Raw genomic sequence first — 19,498 nt, 5'->3', positions numbered from 1 at the left:
AGGTCCGGAAAGCCACTTGTTTTCTTGCAGAGTGTTAACAGGCCGCTCGGTTCAGAGGATCAGGCGTCTGAATCGGACTCTGGAGGTGGCCTCGGCGGCGGGTCGGCTGACAGATGAGGAGGAACACTAGCACAAAACCCACAAAGCTGCTTTTCATTTTTAAACAAATAATTTTTTTAACTTCCTTCAAACATGTAAACAAGCGCATCTGTGGCTGAAGGAGCTCGTTGCAGCTCTTATTTACACAGAAGTGATTGATTCAAAAACATTCCAGCGTTATAATGGGAATCATTTCTCCCACTCTGTGTCATAACTACATGCAACATGCCTCAGAGTGACAGGAACAATGGCCTCTTTCACTGCCCGCGCCGGGCTGGAGATGGAGAGGTGCATCATGGGAAGCAGACGGGCTCGTACAATTCAGAGCAGATACCTCAGAGGGGCCTCGCTCAAACCCGGGCAACAAGCACTTCAACCTCCAGACAGGGGAAGGATGTGTGTGTGGACTACTCTGCAAATATAAAACACACTCTGGTAAAAGTCTATCTGGATATGAAGAATAGACGTTCACAAACGTTTATGTCTGAAAACATCTCTTTCTCTTGTTTCTGATCTACGAACAGTCCCGACAAGGACGGGCTGCTTTCTGAACATTAGTCACTGCAGAAACAAAATGCTCAGAGGCATAAAGAATTACAAAATCAGACAGAGTATTAGGGCCGCTTCAAAGAAGAAAAAGAAGAAGTGGAGGAATTTATAAAGACATCTTGAGAACTTGATAATTTTTGAGAAAAAGGTCAAAATTTGGAGAATATAGTTGAAAGTTGGAGTATAAAGTGTGTTTGATGAGGCCTTAAGTTTTGACTACTTTCCTTGAAAGTTGTCCTCGACAAAAAAACAAAACAAAAAGATTTTCGACATCTGCTTTAGTCGAGTTTGGTTTATTTCCTCCAGTTTCTGTCAGACATTTTTTTCATCACAAAAAACAACCTGAGCAGGAAGTCATTCAGAATTTTAGCTTCCTTCCTACACGTCTGAAACATTTCTTAAATCCTGAGGAAGAATTATTTCAGAAAAACAAATCTAAAGACAACTGATACAAATTTTATGCAACCTCGCAAAACTGAAATGTCCTAACAACAGTGGTCCTGAACTCTCTTCTGCCTTAAAGACTAAAGCAGAAACATTTATGTCTTAAAACGGGAAAAAAAAAAAAAAAGGTTTTGGGAAACTCTGATCGACCACAATGAATTACAGACTGACAAACCAGCAGTTCAAGCTGTCGATCCATTTATACTCAACATTTGTGAAGCGTTGGAGTTGTGCAGTTAAGTTTCTCTCATAAGCGACAGCTAGCAATCCAAGCTTTCTAATGTTAGCATAGTTTTCTCTCCTGCTATCCTCCTTTTTCACGGCGGACATTTTTGCTGCCTTCAAATGGAACTCTTGAGCTCGTGGTTACAAGTTTTTCTGATGTATTCTTGGCATTCAAGCGGATCGGTCGTAAGAACACTGTTGCTAGGCAACTTGGATGGCGTCTAGAAGCCACCGAGGCTAACAGTTTATCAAGCTAACAGGAAATACAAAGACACAGACGGAAAAGACGTCGGGAAGATCAACATTTTCCTCAGACGTAGAATATTATCTAAGTTACGAAGACAAACTCCGCTTGACTAAAATTACAACATATGAGCTGAACATCCAACCAAACATGAACTGCCACGACCTCTGACCTTTCCGTAGACCTCAGCAAACAACTGGTGAACTCGACTCTTTTAGAGTTGTGACGTGGTGAACACCACCAGAGGGCACCGTTCATACGGACTCTTCTCTACACGGTGAATACGAACATATCTGAACGAAGTATTCCAGTAAACTGACGGTGAGCGTGACTCAACTGAATGGAAGGCCGTTGCTGGATAAATATGAATAACAGCTGGGAACTTTTCTGGCTGTGATGAGTCAAAATGTCTCCTGAGTCACGGTTTTGGTCTGAAAACGGTCCGTTAGACTCTGAATATTGAATTCGTACCACAGAGATGAACTGGTTTTATCATCCGCACATCCAGAGCAGCAGGACACTTTTCTGTCACTGCAGATAAATGAAAATGAAAATCCTCTCCCATGCTGCCTTTGAACGGCTGCAGTTATACCGAGCTTTCCCCCCCCCTCTGCTGCCTCTCCTCCACCCGTTCACTACAACCACCACAAAAGATGCCGATCGGTCCGTCGGATCCATCCAGAGCACTTTGTGCTTCAGCGTTCTGCCCGAGGACGCTCGGCATTGTTGGTATTTATAATGCCGACCACACAGACAAACAACAAGGACACACGGTGACGTCAGCAGCACTTCCAGATCAGCCTGTGCTGGAGTCTGAGGTGCAGACGGGCCGCAGCCACCAGGAGCAGAAGTCTCTGCCGAGCTGAGCCGAGCCGCTGGCTCAGATGCCAGCGCTCCACGTGGTCTGGGAGCACCCTGACAGCTTCTCCTCCACGACGGCAGCTTTAACTTCACCGCTTACACTAAGCCACAAACTCCGGCTATGACACTAACAGCTCCGGGACAAAGAGGGCCTTTGTGTTTGCTTGCGGGCTTGTTAGGCACAGCTGGGATAAGACTTCTGACTTTACGTACGAACGCAAGAGCATGTGAGGGCTGAGAGACCTGAGAGCAGCATGAACTGATACACGTTTAAATAAAAGACATTCATTTATAAAGGAGAGGTTTCCTGTATCCATTTTGAGTCATTGGAGTCGTTCATGATTACGAAGCTCGTTTAAAAACTGACACGAGCACAAGAAAGAAAGAAAGTGGGATTAATTATGATTAAATATCAAATCTACCACGGCGGCCCCTCTGACACCTGTGAAGGAAGTCAGAGAGGGAAGCTTTGTTTCCTTTGTGACCGTTAGTTATAAAAGGGAAATGTGAGCATCGTCAAGAATTTGGTTGTTTCAAACAGTCTGGTTTTCTCAGAACCTCCGAATGATCGATGTAATGAAGGATTTCTGCTCCTTAAAGTTTGCTTTTAAAACATAAATCATTAGACAACAGGGCACTGCTGCTGGAGTGATAAAATATCTTTTGAAATATAAACAGAGATGCAGTATAAGTGCAAACAGCAGCGGCGTCTGACTTTTTATGTGTGTCAGCGTGATAAAAAAATGTTTGCCTCGGCTTCACGCTGCCTCACCGCAACAGGAAAAAACATCCTTCCTGCCAACAGAACTCATCTTCAGACAGACAACAACAACAGGTGGAGCGCGTTGGGCGTCGGTTCTACTCACAGGTCTGTGCTTCATCGTCTTATTGCAGATCGTTTATTCACCAGCAACCGACGTACGCATCTACACCAAAATCAGCGAGGAAGATGAGAGGTCAGAGATGACTGACAGGTCGGTGGGAGGAGGCTGTCCCTGCAGCGGGAAGACCCGACCCTCCAATCATCAACACTTACTCATCATACACGTGTGCAGCATTGTCACGCCAGACAGAAGTCAAATGGAAAGATGGCACATTTCTAAACTCGAATTCTTATAATATCGACAGGAAGACAAGAAAAACTGCTTTTGAACGACAAACATCTCAAAAACATGAAATATGATGAAATTCAGTTTGTTTGTTTTTTTAGTTTTCAAAAGCTGTAAACTAGTGAAAATATGTTTTACCTGTTTCAGGAATTTAAAAAGGACAATTTAAAAAAAAAAAAGATCATTCATTTTTAAAGTTTTTAAAAGATGTCTTTTAAAAAGTTCACTCTTAAAATTGGAAACTGGAATTTGATTAAACAACAAAAATAAAATGATCATTTTACTCAGTTGTTGATGGGATTTACTGAGGAACGCCGTGGAAAAAGCCAAGAAGAAGATCTTGAGTAAGGATTTTGTTTGACAAATTTAGTTTTCAGGAAATTTATTCTCCTACTACTATAATTGTATGCATACAAATTCCAGCCTTTAAATGTATTGTTTTGCTCGAAAATACCCGAGTTTGTTTTTACTGCAAAGATAAACAATCAATGAGCAGTTTGTATTTTTTTTTTTTTGCACTATTAAAAATCGTATTCTCTCAATAATTGTATAATTTCATTCAACACTTTTCATGCTCAGTTCATGTATAATCTTAACAGAGCTGAATGAAGAATAAAACTAACCATTCACTGCAGCCGTGTTTTAGCTGTAAAATCGTATTTTTTATGTATAAAATCAATCCAACTTATTTAAAGATTTGAGTAGAATCATGTTATATTATGTTATTCTGACATTTCTTATGGATTCCTGAAACTCTGTGAACGGACATCACTGCTGACCGACTGCTGAATGTTTCCACAGACTGACCAGAGTCACACATCCATCACAGCAGTTTAAATCTGCAGAAGACATTTATTCCTGTAACGCAGTGAGCTCACAGCACGACGTGTCGCCCAAATCTTTCACTTTCACATTCAATTTTTTTTTCTTTTTTTTTTTTCTGTCCCCAGAGTTAAGTGATAATAATCGAGCAGCTCAGCTGCTCTACAGCTCTGTCACAGATATGATGAAGACTAGTGAGGAAGGTGCACAGCAGAGGATGACAGATAAACCTGTTTCTGGACTGTCATTCATAATGCTGTAGAAATACACATCCTGGTGTTCAAACAGCCTCCGAATCAGACTGAGCAGCAGACGCTGAGCATGATGGGAACCAATTTGCCCGGTTGCCCTGCAGACACAGTCCCTGAGTGAGATGAAAGAGGAGCTCTGCTACTGTAATCCGTCTAAATGGCCGGCTGCTGCCGCCTTTCATGCAGCTTCCACCATTGATCTCCACTCTCACTCACTCTCCCTTTGTTTCTTAACCTTTCTTCTTCTTCTTCTTCTTCTTCTTCTTCTTCTTCTTCTTCTTCTGTGTTTTAGAGGAAACCTGCTGCAGCTGACTTTAAATATGTGCAGCAGATCAAGTTTTGTGGTTGTGATCAATAAAGGTGGAGCACCTCAATATATTTCTGCCTCTTATTCCTGAGCATGTGATTAATAGGAAATATCTGCAGATGAACTAACAGGAAATGTACTTAATTCAATTCATAGTGTAGAACTATAAGTGTATCATAAGTATTATAACATGTAAAGACAACAGAAGTAAACATCATTCAGAGGTTGGGAGGAAAAAAACAGAGCAGCAGTAGAGATGCAAATATAATAATATGACGACTTGTTAAACAACTAATATTATCAGTAAGTTAAGAACGTGATTCATTAACTGTAATTTGTAAACCAAAATTGGTCTGATTAATATTTAAAGTCAGGTTTATAATTTTGTTTACATGTTGTTGTTTTTTTTTATCAGAAATTGTTTCACATTTGAGAAGTTTGGCTTCATCAGTTAAATAAAAAATGATTTTACATGAAAACTTCTCAGAGAGATTTTTATTGGTAACATGAAATATCTAAAATGATTCATAAAGAAGAAGCATTGTTCAACATTTAGTTCAACACCTAATTTTGTTCCATTTGTGATTAAATACTACCTTCTTCAGAATATTAATCAATATAATAATGTCATAAAAGATTGCATCTAAAATAATTTTCATTCATTCATTGATTTGCGAACTTTTCTTTGGTCCAAATTAATTATCTTATCTTAAATATGTCAGGAAATGTGAGAAATATCAGTTTCAGGAGCACAAAGTTGAATCTTTAAACAATGTTGATGATAAAATAGTGAAAAGTTTAAAAAGTTAGAACGCCTTTTTGTTATTTGTAAAATCACTGAAATATTGAATTAGTTTTTTTTTTATAATTGCCACTTAATTATGTTCTAAACATACACTAAACATCTGACAAACTGTCTGTGATGATGGTGATGGGGAAAGTCAGGTGGCAGCAAGTGTAAGTTTCTTCATTTATCAACAAAGTTGGTTCTTTTCTTGATGAACTCGACTTGTTTGTCTGCAAATGTGAGTGAGAAAATAGAAAAAACACCATCCCTATTTCCAGTCAGACATTTCATTTACAAAAAAACCCACCTTTATCAGTTTAATTGATAGTATTGGTTATTCAATAAATCACTTAAATAATTGATCAATTATCCGATTTATTAATTTGGTTCATTTTAGTCGTAAAAGTGGGATTCCGTTTCAGAGAAATGTTTTAATTCAATCATGAATTGAAAGAATTTCCAGATATAAAGTTGGACCGCAGCAGGTTGACAGTACCTGCAGCACTAATTAATAACCATGATAATAATCATAATCATAATAATAATAATAATAATAATAGTGTATCCATACAAAATTTGTTGAGTGCCTCAAATGCCGAAGTTGAAAGATCGAGAGCAAATGTGAAGTAAGGCAAAATTCCAAGAAAAGAGCTGAACACTGACACACATTCAAGACCATGTGACTCCGAGGAGCCAATCAGGACTGAGACGACTTATAAAACCAAACTCTAACTTCCAGAAACACGTGGAAACGTATTCTTTGAAATAAATGATAAAACTGAATGTCAGAGGCAGGTATGAGGCTGACGGACTCCTCTGCTGCTCTGCCTGGTTGACCTTTCGCCGTCTGGCCGGCCGACTGCATGTGAGCGCTCCAGGTACACAACAAAAGTGTGTTTCCTCACTGCAGACAGACACCAGCGGCCTCCCACCCAACTGAGCGTGAACTCCACTCAACCCTGCTGCTGCTCTGCAGTCTGCCCGGGTCATTCAGGTTGAAGCCATCTGAGCGTAAACTCTCCAGGACACTCAGTGATGGAGCTGCACGCTTCTTCTACCATGAATCATCTCCTCCGGTCCGTTTAAAAAAAAAAAAAAAAAAAAAAAAAAAAAAACGTTTTATGTGACGTTTAGCAGGAATGAGGAACTGTTACATGTCACCATGTTTTCTTACGGCCATAAATCTGAGGTCATCTTCTGCAGTAACTCTGGACTACAGGGACAGAAACACATATCTGACATTTATCTTAAAATGATTTTATTCCAAAATCTAACTGTCAACAACACCTTGCTGCCTCTCTACTTTTCAGAAGTAACAAAGCCTGTTTGAACTGGATCCGTCGGTGCAGTCTCATGCAAAGTTAGTTTAAAATTAGTTTCACACCAGAGTTGCAGACTGAATCTGCAGGGAAACATGCATGGAAATGTTTGTTTCTTTTATACCAGAGACAGAATTTTGCATCGAGACTCTGACCCATGAGTTAGTCTGTGATGCACCAATAGACCTAAAATGCAGCTGGCGTGGACGAATTCTCCAAAGTATGACCGAACTGCTCCAGACATGTTGGTGAGAACATGCTCTCATGACCTGGCACACGGTTTTAATAGGTTCTGGATAACAGCAGCAGAAACAAGTCTCCATGTACAGATGACTCTCCAACAGGAAGGGCTGCGTTTATGAAGTTTATTCATGAAGATTCTCATTCATCGATGTCAATCTAAGGTTTCAAATCCAAACGCAACTGGACTTAAAACTTCTAGGAGACATTTCACTTCTGATCTGAAAGGGTGAGAGAACGAGAAAGAACTGAAGAAGCCTTTTAGATGAAACCACAGACTGGATATAAAAGTGTTCGTAGCTTCCAGCTCTGAAAAATGAGGCCGAAACAGAAGTGTCTTAAGCTGCAATACGACCGAGTGCCACTAGAGGTCGGCTCCAAAAAGCCTCCGGCTCCATAGACTCCCATTCAACTTCTCTCATCAAATTCAAAGTCAGTAAAATGTGTCCATCAGTTATCTCGGTGTTGTTAGCTAAAGTCACTCCTTCTTATTAGTTTTCTGGAGGTCCATCTGAAAATAATCCCTCATTCATTAGAAAAGAAGATTCAAAAAGACCTGTTTTTGGGGGCGTGTCTGTTTGATTGACAGGTCTGTGGTGCAGTCAGATTACAGCTATCGGTGGGCGGGACATAGTATCGTCAGGTTTCCAATCAGATCAGTCAGATCCACCGCTGGCTCCTCCCCCAGCTTGTCCAAATATGGTCACTTCCTGCTCTAAACCACTCCGAACTAGCAAGATGGTGACGGACAGAATCTGAACTGGAGGATTCATAACGTTCACAAACCAATGATGATGTCGCTGCTCGGGTGAAATGTTTTCAAGAATTTCAAGGAGGCCCAGTTGCCTCAGATTAACCCGACACGTAGACATTCATGTTTCCATTCGGCAACAAATGGAAAACCCATTGAATTAAACGCCACTTTTATGTTTTCCATTCACAGCTCTCTTGCTTTAGAATAAGTTTTCCCTTTTTTTGCTCCCTTTTCTGCTCCCTTAGAAAAAGCACCATCACAAGGAACAATACGAGGCCCGGCGGGCCGCCGCGGTGCTCAGCCAGGATCTCCACCTCTCCGGCTGCCTGCTGTGAAATGGCACCGAGCCACCGTCGGTAAATCCTGCTGATCTCGTTGTAAGCTTACAGGTTTACAGCACAACGGCTCGGTGCAGGAAGTGGGCACATTACTGCACGCCCACGCCCACGCCCACAACCTACCCACTACACCAACCACCCCCGCACCCACCTTCAACCACCTGTGCTGATCTCACAGGATGCCCCCCCTCATCGCCTCCCCGTGTGCCCCTCCTTCTCCCCAAACTCCTCCACAGCCGTACTCTTAAACTGAGTTTAAACTCTGCTGCTTCTTGACAAACTGCCTCTAAATACATGCAGATGTAATAAAAGGAAATTCCTTTTTAAATGTCACCTGTCAACTCCATGAGCAACAGAAACAAAATGAAAGTACAAAATTACAATACTTCCTATAAATTACATTTTGGTTTTCTGTAAAGTATTAAATAGTTATTACCAGCTTATCTTCAGTTATGTATGACGTTATATTTCAGTTGGAAAGTGATACTTTTCCACATGAAGCTGAATCCCATTTTGCTCACATTAACTAAGATATATATAACGGAGGTGTAGTGCTGCTGGAGAACACCGGAAATACGCTCCGATGCTTTTTGTCAATAAGTGAGGAATTAAAATGCCCACAAAAATGAATTTACATGTTTTGAGTGTTTAAAGATCTAAACCGTAAATCTTTAAGAGATCCAATAAAAAAACAACCAAATCAACATGAAGCCTTTACTATGATCCACTCTAGCGTTTTATCGGACAGAAACCCCTCATTTCTTAAAAAGGCTTTTATTGTGAAAGGTTTGCAGGACTGTGTTGTTGTGACTGAAGTTGGACAATTAAACTTAAGATCAGTAATGATAATATAAAAATGTTAGAAATAACTGAATTCTCCTGTTAACTTGTCTCAAAATTGTACTAATTTGAATTGTTTTATACACACAAGTTAATAGTATGTTTATTGTATTGCAGAAATCTCAAAGACATAATTGAAGATGCAAAATAAGAGCAGAAGTATGAGGTTGGCTTTGAGGCACGTGGCTCAAGTGGAGGATGTTTTATTGTCCTTTGAGTGAACTCTCCAAGATGGATGTTGCGTGGTTGAGTTCATACCTTTGTGTGACTGTCAAGTTCAGCATCATGCAGCTCTGACGATGAGCATCAGACATCGCCAGCTTCACTGAGAGTTCACCAAACAAACAGGAGATCAGATGCTTGTGTGCAGTCTTTTGTTCTTTCCTGACACTCAGAGAAGCATCCTTATTACTTTCTATTTATATCCAGTTGATCAGCTGCACATGTCAGAGCTCCATGATAACACGGCTAACACACACAGAGGGAGTGTTTTATTTTGACGGGATGTGTCTGATGTGCAGAGCAGTACAAATAAACCCACGTTGGGAGGGACGGTGACCTCTACCACGGCCAGTGTCACCTCTGAGTTCAGAGTGATCGGCGAGCAGACGGACAGCAGCGTCCTGCCGCTGTTCATCCCCCCCTCCCCCACCACGCCCCCCTCTTTCCCCCTCCTGCACTGAAACAATGATCTGTCTCCACGGACCAGGAATCCGCTGATTGTTTGAAATACCTTCCACTACGCTTCACTGAGCTCCACTTCTTTTTCCCATCGACCCACAGGACGGAGAGGGAGGTGGGGGTTGGGGGGCGGGGGAGTAGTGGGGGGCGACAAAATGACCTTGGCAGGAAACGTCCAGCCCTCCAGCAAGAGGGGAAGTGGCTTCATTCAGACCTCTACAACTCAGGGTTTCAATTTCAGGCATTCACTTTGACTCAGTGAGACTGATGTGCAAACAATGGGAACAACTGATGCTGGATTTATAAGATCATATTCATATTTGAGAAGCATTAAAAAAAAAAAAAAAAAAAAAAAAAATTCCAAGATATGTCTGAAGAAATACATTTCTAATTTCAATAAATACTACCATCCTCTGCAGATATGTTCTTGTTCGTGTACGTGTGCTACAGAAGAACTTCTTAAATAAAAATCGAGGTAGAAAAAACATTTTCACAAAAACTCAATCACTAATCTCAAAGAAGAAAATGAATCGCATCAACGTGACTTAAAATCAAACCAAACGATGTTAAACCTGACAATGACAGTTCAGTCTGGTAAACAAGGTCAACTAACTGGAAGTTTTACAATTTTATTCTAAACAGAACAACAACAGTACTACCAGCTGTGGACATCAGCTCCTGTAACTCATTACTTGTGGAGTCCCCCACGGCTCAGTCCTCGGCCCTTTCCTATTCTGTTTAGATCTCATTTCATCTGAGGTTTTTATCAAAACTGCATCCTCTTGAATAATTGTATAGTTGTTTTTACTCTGCATTTTGGTGCATTTCTGTATTATTAATTCAAATCGCACAATAATCTATTTTCTTTCTTTTGCTTGTGTCTTCAGAAGTTGTTTTTAGGAGGCAGTAACTCAGCAGGTGGAAGAAGGCAGCGATGACTGCAGCGATAACGTACCCTGCGATGTCGGTGAGAACAACAGGGTGTCACAGAGAAAGATGACCTCAGACTTCAGAGGAACAAACAGCAGCATTCTTCTGTCTGAGCAGGAGCGAACTAACACTCATCAATCTGCTGTCGTTTTACTCTACAGATCAAAACATAAATGTTTACGACCAACACCTCCGTTCTGTCAGATGTGTTACAGATGTTTGGGTTAGTTTGGCTGAAAGTGAGAGATGTTTTCTAAAACACAGCACATGCAACTTTTAAGGTAAAACATATTCTCTAATATAATTCTACTCTACTTCACGAATACAGTGAACCCTCGTTCATCGCGGGGGTTACGTTCCAAATAGAGACCGTGATAGGTGAAATCCGTGAAGTAGTAACCTTTATTTTTTTTACAATTATTATACAATGAAATACTCCATAATACATTGAAACCAAAGAACAAAACCTTTTTACAGGCCCAAGCATTTGTTTAACAAATAAAAGTACTGCATAAATGTTTTTTTTACAAATAACTACTGTACTGTAAAATAATAATTTTAATCATCAATACGAACTGAAGGCTTCAAATTGCTGAGATCGGCACCGCCCCACTGCGACCCGAGTCATTGGATTAGAACGGGAGAAAATGAAAACTGATTATGAAAAAAAATACAAAGTACAGTAGGACAAATAGTGACTCGTGTATTTCACTGCTCTTCTGACTGAGCTGCTGCATCCTGACTCCGCTCTGCAGCGGTTCTTTCTTCTAAAGCCGGCGGTGCAGGTGTGGTTTTTCGAGAGAAGAACATAGTTATCGGTAGTTGTTGTTGCTCTTTTTTCTTCTGGGCAAAAAGATTCTTATAAACCGACATGCCACCATCGATTATTTTTAATTTGGCAAGCTGTTTTACGTACGTGTACATATTAAACCGCAACGTTATTGACAAACAGGTAGAGAAGAAGCGGAGAGACTGTTTAGCCAATCAGAATGCAGAACACAATGCACGATGCAAATCCGTGAAGCAGCGAGACCGTGAAAGGTGAACCGCGTTATAGCGAGGGTTCACTGTATTATAATTGCTGATTCATTGATTTTAAAGAATAAATAGAAGTAGATTAAATGTTATTTCACAGAGTTGGTCAATTAATTGTATTTAGCGGTGGCCATTTCAAGCAAAATGACTATTATAATATATATAAATTGCTCAGAACTATTAGAATTTTTATTTGACTTTTCGAGCGATACACTTATATATACTTGTGAACGGGCTATTCTGCGCGCGCAGCGTTTATCTACACTTGTAAACAGTGCATGCTGCGCGCGCACCCACAAAGACTCACTTTTTGCCGTTAGCCATCTCCTCTGGCAGAGTTGATGAGCTGCGTGTCTTTATCTTCATCTTTGAGATGAGAGCAGGTTGTCTGCGTCCAACACCAACCTCACTTCGTCCTGTTATTGATTATTGATCAGTGGACGGACCATTATCTCCACGCTTCACTCTGATGAGTTAGCTGTGTGCTAGCTTCACCTGCAGAGTTTCACCAACTTCATCTCCGTTTATTTTCTGAAGGAGTCCCGCTCAGCAGATTCTGACGGCTGCAGTCATCTTTAAATGTTGGTGCTGTTCTCACCGGGACATCTAATCTATTCACGCAATAAAAGTTTCACTTGTTAGCAACGTGTTCTTCTACTGTTGTTTAACGGCGGCTGGCCGGCAGCCTTTTAGCCGCATTACCGCCACATATCTTAATCCATTTTTACATAATGTTATAACGACTATTGAAATGTAATAATAATAATACAAATAATAATTCTTGGCTGTGTTGTTTTTTTTCCATTGAGATTCAAATGTCTTTGAGAAAGACGGCGAAATTTGGCAGAATATTTAGAGATATGTTTGGATTTTGTTCACTTTCTTACAATTTTAGCTATTTATTGGAGGATATATGGACTTTCTCGGCTTAACAGGTATTTGCTGTGATATTTAACATTTATGTTTTTTTATGGGGACCGAATTACCGTGTGATTTTTGTTTAAATGTTAAATACAGGTTGGCCTATTCCAGGTTAAAACAACCGTTTAAAGGAATCAGTATTGACATTAAGACAGTTATATATTATTCCAGGTAATGGAAACCCTGTTTGCATTAAGGTTTGCTCAGCCACTGAAGGACAGACTGATCCGCAACTACTTCCAACAATGGGAGAGTTTTGGCGCCCAACATGCGGTATATTGTGGTCAGTGTTGATTGGTTAAAGGCTGCTTCAATAGTTTATAAAAAAATGAACCCGAGGTCTACTACTACTACTAATTTGATTGTTACACCTTCTAGATGAACCATAAAGAACATAAGCGGATGGACAGCACTACTGTCTGCATGTGTGATGAGGTTTAAGTGGTGCGTGCAGCAGTTCTCTGGTCAACAGGAGCTTCTTTGTGACTCAGCAGCAGCAGCAGCAGACAGAAAAGTGATGAGCGGAGGACTTTATTACTACAGGAGGACTCAGAGGAGGTCTCACCCCAGAGACACTGTTTACACCTCCTTTCCACTGCAAACTGATCTAATTTGATGTGGTATGCATATCATTTCTGTGCACGCAGCAGGAGGGTAGGGGGCGGGGGAGGAGGGGGGGCTCTGGGGGACCACACAGACAACAGTGTTAACTATGAAGAACCCCAATAAAATGCAGCATGAATATATGTAAGAAGTGGCCCAGCTATAACGGCTCTCTTGACTGTTACCAAGGCGAATACCTGACACAGTGAAAGCACTCGACGAGGCTCTTTGGCCGCCATTTTCCCAGCAGGCTCAGAGGAAGGAAACACTGTGGTGCACATGTCAGTCACATTCTGACGCTCGGAAAAAAAAATACAAGAAAGACCCCACGCGATGCAGACGGGTTCAAGAGCAACACGCAAACGCTTCTTCACGGGAGCTGTTTAAATATAGAGATGCAGCGCTAGATGTGTTTGTTCAGGAGAAACAACAGTAACACTGAAGTCACATCACTTACAAGACAAAATGAGAATTATTTGTTTGATTTGCTCATTTTTTTAAATTAAAGTGAGAATTTCTCGGTTTAGAATTCTTAGTTGAAATTCTCTGAATAATGTCAGCAAATTGCAAAGAGGAAAATGTCATTCAAATTGAGAATTCAAGTCCGAGTTCAGTAAGAAAACCAACTGTGAGAAAAAAAGGAAAGAATTTAACTCATTTAAGTCAAAGTCAAACAAAAAAACTCTTTACATTTCAGTAGATGGATGATCATTTTTGTCTTTATTTTCAGTTTATTCTCAGAATTTTTGGCCACGTTAAGGAATAAAGGCATTCTGAAGGGAAAAGGAAACGCTCAATTTGTTTTTCAGTTTTGAGATTTAAGTTACTAAAGAGCTGATAATAATAAAAATATAAATTTTATGTCAAATTGAAAGATAAATGCAAAAGCAAGAATTTTAAGACAAAAAACCTTCATTCTCAAAATTCTAAAAGTCTTGCGCAAGATGGTTTTGACTTTTACAGTTGAGTCAGAGACTTTTTTTTTTACTGAGATTTTCAAATCTATCTTTAGAATCTGCGGCTGAATAAATCAGCTTTTTTTTTTGTATTTATTTATAGTGACAAAAAAAAAAAATTCTGAACCACTCTGATACTAAGTGTAATTAAAAAAGAAAAATTCAACTACTGCTGTATTACCAGACTCCAGTGGACAATAAAGATTTAACTAAATTGTGAAATGTATTAATGTCATAAAGAAAATTCAGGATTCTGAGATTGAGTGAGAATTTAAAAAAACGTTGAGAGTTCTCACAATTTTCCATAATCAATTCAATCATAGATGTGAAACAGTAAAGAATAAAGTTTGAGTTTTGTTGATAAAAAAAAGAAAGAATTGGATTAGTTTCTAGGTTGAGTTTAAAAAGAGATTTTACACAACATTAGCTCATTCCTGGGTTTGTCCTTCCTTCCTTATTAATCTTATTATGAATGAATTACTAAATTAATTTGCACATTGAACAATCAGTGATGGTGTTAGATGTCTGTAATCTGTCCCTGCGGCCGAGGCCGCGTCCAACTCCACGTCTTCTGACTGAGGAACAAACTGGGCCACGTTCAGACCCAATGCAGCAGAACCTCTGCAGCAGGTTTCACCGGACCTCAGCAGAGCTCTCCATGCAGTAGTAGTGCTGCACTCATCCAACGAAAACAGGTCATTACAACGTGCTAAATGTTTTCTCTTCAGTCTCTGAACGTCACTTTACATTCCTCCATACTGCTTCAGTAAACACACCTCTCTTACACATCCAAAGATATTAAGACCAGATGGATGAATATTGTTGCGTTAGCTCACGATCTCTGAACCCGGATGACCACAGGAAGGTCGAACACCTTTCAGGACGATTCTCATGCCTCCATAATTTCTTACAGGCGACACTAACAAAAGAACCGGAAGAATTATTAATGTGAGGCGTGTTTTGCATTCGATGTCTTGTTGGCAGGATTCTGCAGCAAACACACAGAAGCTCTGTGACTGTGCAGATGCAGACTGAGAAGAGCTGCTGCGATAATACAGTCTGATTTCACACAATAACGCCGGTGCACATCGCTGCCGAGAACGGCGGGAGAAGAAGAAGAAGAAGTAGAAGAAGAAGAAGAAGAAGAAGAAGAAGAAGAAGAAGAAGAAGAAGAAGAAGAAGAAGAAGAAGAAGAAGAAGAAGAAGAAGAAGAAGAAGAAGAAGAAGAAGAAGAAGAAGAAGAAGAAGAAGAAGAAGAAGAAGAAGAAGAAGAAGAATGAGCAGAGGCTGGAAGGGATTGCAACAGAAAGGGAGAGAGGGGAAACAATAGCTGCTGGTATGAAGTGGAGGATCTGAGATTTCTCTCTGCAGTGCTGCTCCAGCGACGCCTCACACTGGCAGCAGCCCAGTCAAACATGCCTTTGTGCTGACGTGGGAGAACTATGGGAACATGTTTTTTTTTTCTTTTTCCTATCCGAGGCGCTCACTGGGGATGTGGAGCGGAGCTGGTGGGGGTTACTCACACTGTATCCTCAGCGATGCACGCAGTCTTTGAAAGATGAACATCTGTGAGGAAAATATCTAAACAACACTTCAAAAAACGAGCGACTGCTGAGATTCTCTTCAGGAGAAGTTCATCTGTGATCGAATCAAACAGATCCCTCCGTCGCAGCCTACTTCAGCTGCAGTTTTTGTGAATCATTAACCCCTGAGTGGTTGCTTACTTCTGACGCCAGCAGCTTCTTCCGTCATCAATATTTTAATTAGCTTGACAGGAACTTCAGAAAAAGCACGATTACACCGGGCTCAGCAGAAACGTGGAGGAGGGAGCCCGAATGTTACAGTGAAGGAGGGGTGGTGGGTGTGGGGGGTTTGGGGGGAGGGGTGGGGGGTGGGTGGGTCGGCCGGGTCACATGAAGGGATCCTGTTGCCATGAGGGATTTCAGCTGTGGTGGGAACCCTGAGGGACTCGTTACAGAACAGTCTCAGACTCACAAAGTTCCCAAGCTCCGAGTCCAGAGACGCGAGTCGGTCCGACGCAGACTGAAAGGACTGCAGTGGGTCGAGATGCACTGAGAGACAGGAAAGAGGAAGTTCTCCAAAAGCTCAAAACAAATCTTTACCCAAAACCCCCAAACAGGTGCAAACAGAAGCAGCGTTCGGCTTTTATGCGCCACATATCTGGAACAAACTCCCAGAAAGTTGCAGGTCTAAACTCCTTTCGATCAGGTCTCTGTTTGCTGCCTTTCATTCAACCGGATTTGAGGATCTTGATTCGTTCCTTGTATTTCTGTATTTTATGTCTGACACTGCGCTGTAACTTTGATCCTATTTTTGCTTGTTTTTTGTTTCTTCATTGTAATGTTTTAATCACTGTTTTTAATTGTCTTTTCCTTTTGATTGATGTGTTTGATGCTGTTCATGTTATGTGAAGCACTTTGAACTGCCTTGTTGTTGAAATGTTCTATACAGATAAACCAGCCTTGAACATCCCAAACAGAGTTGGTGCTCCCACTGAGGGAGTTTTTTTCTGCGAATTTTTGGATGCCATATAAATTTGACAGAAATTTAAAAAAAAAAAATACAATAAAATGTTCCTTTACGATAATAAACACTCAAAAGGTGACAAAAGAAATTTAAAAAAAATAGGCTTCAACGAGTTTCTTTTCTTCTCCCACCAAAGGAGGTATTTGTTGGTTATTTCATTCGGCTACATATTATGACATAATGTTTATCTGCATTGTATAATCTGCATTGTATGATTGTATAATCAGTTTTCTTGGTCAGAATGAGGGCGGGGCTTCATCATACTTTCAGCATTTGTACAATAACAGGCTGCAGGAGCTGCAGTGTGCTCAGCAATGAAGAGAGAGGGAATGTCAAAAATATGTGATGCAATAACTGGGTAACAACTCAGTATCATTATTTATGTTGTTCACTGGAATCATATTGAGATGACACAATTGTAAAGCACTGTGATAAACAGTCTTTTTTTTTTTTTTTTTACAAATTAAACTATATTATTCCATTTAATAGAAAATAAAAACATCAGCCAGGGAAAAGATCTCAGTTCCAAATTTCAACCTCTGAACGGTATTAATGTTTTTATTAATATGAGAAATGTCTTTCATCACAGACCGATTAAACAAACTGTATCCTGCTTGTTAAATACTAAAAGTATTTCTTTATTTGATTTCTTTCCTGCTTCATCCTGACAGACAAAGAGAGCAGCCATCAGCGTGCTGCAGGAGAGCTGCATCTCTCTGGCAGACTGGATGAAGTGACATTTAAGTCTGACTGAGTCATTGTGGGGTTTACAGTGCTGGACGACCCTCCCCCCCCCCCCTCCCCACAATAAACAGGGGATTGCTATGCATGGGAAGAGAGAGGCAGCGGGGGTTACTGTACAGAACAAAAGGCTCCAGAACTGCGCATGAGTGCCGCCGCCGCCACGCACGTGTCCTAAAAGCAGAGCGATGTCACGGAAAATGTGTTTTCACGTCAGCTGCCGTTAAAACGACTCTAATTTTTTTAAAAAAAAAAATGTTTTAAAAAAGATCAGCACTGTCTCTACCTGCTGCCCGCAAACACCCGCAGCTCGTGCGCGTTCTCACGGGAATAACAGCAGGGATGATGAAGAGGAGGTGGAGGAGGATGGAGGATGATGCCTCATTGCTTGTGTTGCATCAGCACCAGTAGACAAAGAGGCTGGGATGCCGAGGATGTCACTGTCCTCAAACTGCTGTATCACCGCATCGACGGCAGCATCACTCCGCTCCATCACAGTCTCCGGCGGCGGGCACGTGGCGATCAGACAATAGTCACACCGAAATAAACACAATTATTCTGCACACAAACATCACTCTGCCCTCTGTCTGTCCACCGGCTGTCCACTGTCTCCACGCGGTGGACACGAGTCTTTTTTTTTTTTATTATTCCATCACAGAGGGAACAAAGCAAACGGTCGCTTGAAGAAAAAGCTTAAATGAAAGCACACATTTAATGTCTTCTTTAAGATGATCATATAAAGCAGGCGAGCCACCAACATGGTCCCATCAATGTATTTATAAAATGTGATTTATTTATTTATTTGATTTTTTTTTTTTTTTTTTTGTGATCCCCCGCCCCCCCCACCAGATATCATTGATACTGACTTGGATCTTATCAGCGAGCTGCATCACAGCACAATTAACCAGCGGCTACATCAGCGCTCAGAGTAGGACTGACTAAGGCTCCGCTGCAGCATCCATTCACATGACAATGCAGGTCCGCAGCTCTGGAACACACTCACCGCCACACATCTATTACACAATGGGCTCTGGGTTGGATGCGAGAGTCAAAGAGCCCGATGGGTTTCAGCTGGAGGGCTTATAATGAGGTTTCAAATATGGGTTCTGAAACGGAACCGTCGAAGGAAGGAGTGAGCAGATTCCTGTGGAGCGAACACGGCTCGTCCTTAACACAGCAAATGTCTTCACGTGGACTAATGAGAGGGAGCGGAGCAACACCACCGCCACTAATAATAGGCTAATAATCATTCTAATAAGCTCCAAATGAGCGCGATCCACATGGAGTTACCGGGGGAGGTATTTCATGACGCTGCAGCGGCAAGCTCGTGTTTGTGGAGCCTTCATCCTGACCCTCCTCTCGAGATCACCGACATCCACGCCACAGAAAACAGTGAAGCTGCACGGCGGACTGACTCACGGCACAACAGGATGTGGTTCAGAGTTGTTTCACTCCTTGAACCAGCGTTAACACCCCGACACGCACACGCACACAAACACACGACACCCTCCGATATTCACAGCTTTCAGATATCATGCACGCGGCGCGCTCCGAGTGACTTTTTCCACATAGTCGGTGTGAGTGAGTGAAGTGAGTGAAGTGTGGGCTCCGCCGGCCGTGGCCCGCCGCGGCGCCACTTATGCAAGTTTGCAACTCGGTTACGAGAGCATCAACAATGGAGCAAACGGAGAAGTGACAGAAACAGCACGGAGCGACAGAGCGGGAGAAGACGCGCACGCGGACTCACCTTCGGCTCTCTCTTCTGCTCGTATTCCTGCCCTTTTGTCCGTTTTCCACATAAGTTCTTTCACATGATGATCGCTTTGTCGTTTCCTCAAAGCCTCCCGGCTGCAGAGACTCCACTTCTCCTCCTCGCGCCGCCGCAGTTCGCTGAT

General features: G+C 41.4%; 1 protein-coding gene across 1 annotated transcript in view; it reads right to left on the bottom strand.

The window, feature by feature from the left end:
* The window catches only part of bach2b (BTB and CNC homology 1, basic leucine zipper transcription factor 2b), an 88,337-nt gene extending 68,839 nt beyond the window's left edge, over positions 1-19,498 (bottom strand). The window contains exon 1 of the mRNA XM_069705835.1: positions 19,351-19,498. The gene's annotated coding sequence lies outside the window, so the exon portion shown is untranslated. The remainder of the gene's footprint in view (positions 1-19,350) is intronic.

This window comes from Brachyistius frenatus, unplaced genomic scaffold (genome assembly GCF_029030835.1).
Source record: "Brachyistius frenatus isolate BFR_SWC_R1_liver_20210118 unplaced genomic scaffold, ASM2903083v1 Contig_59, whole genome shotgun sequence".
NCBI lineage: Eukaryota > Metazoa > Chordata > Actinopteri > Embiotocidae > Brachyistius > Brachyistius frenatus.
The sequence above is the reverse complement of the archived record's forward strand: the minus strand, read 5'-3'. Positions and strand labels throughout refer to the sequence as shown.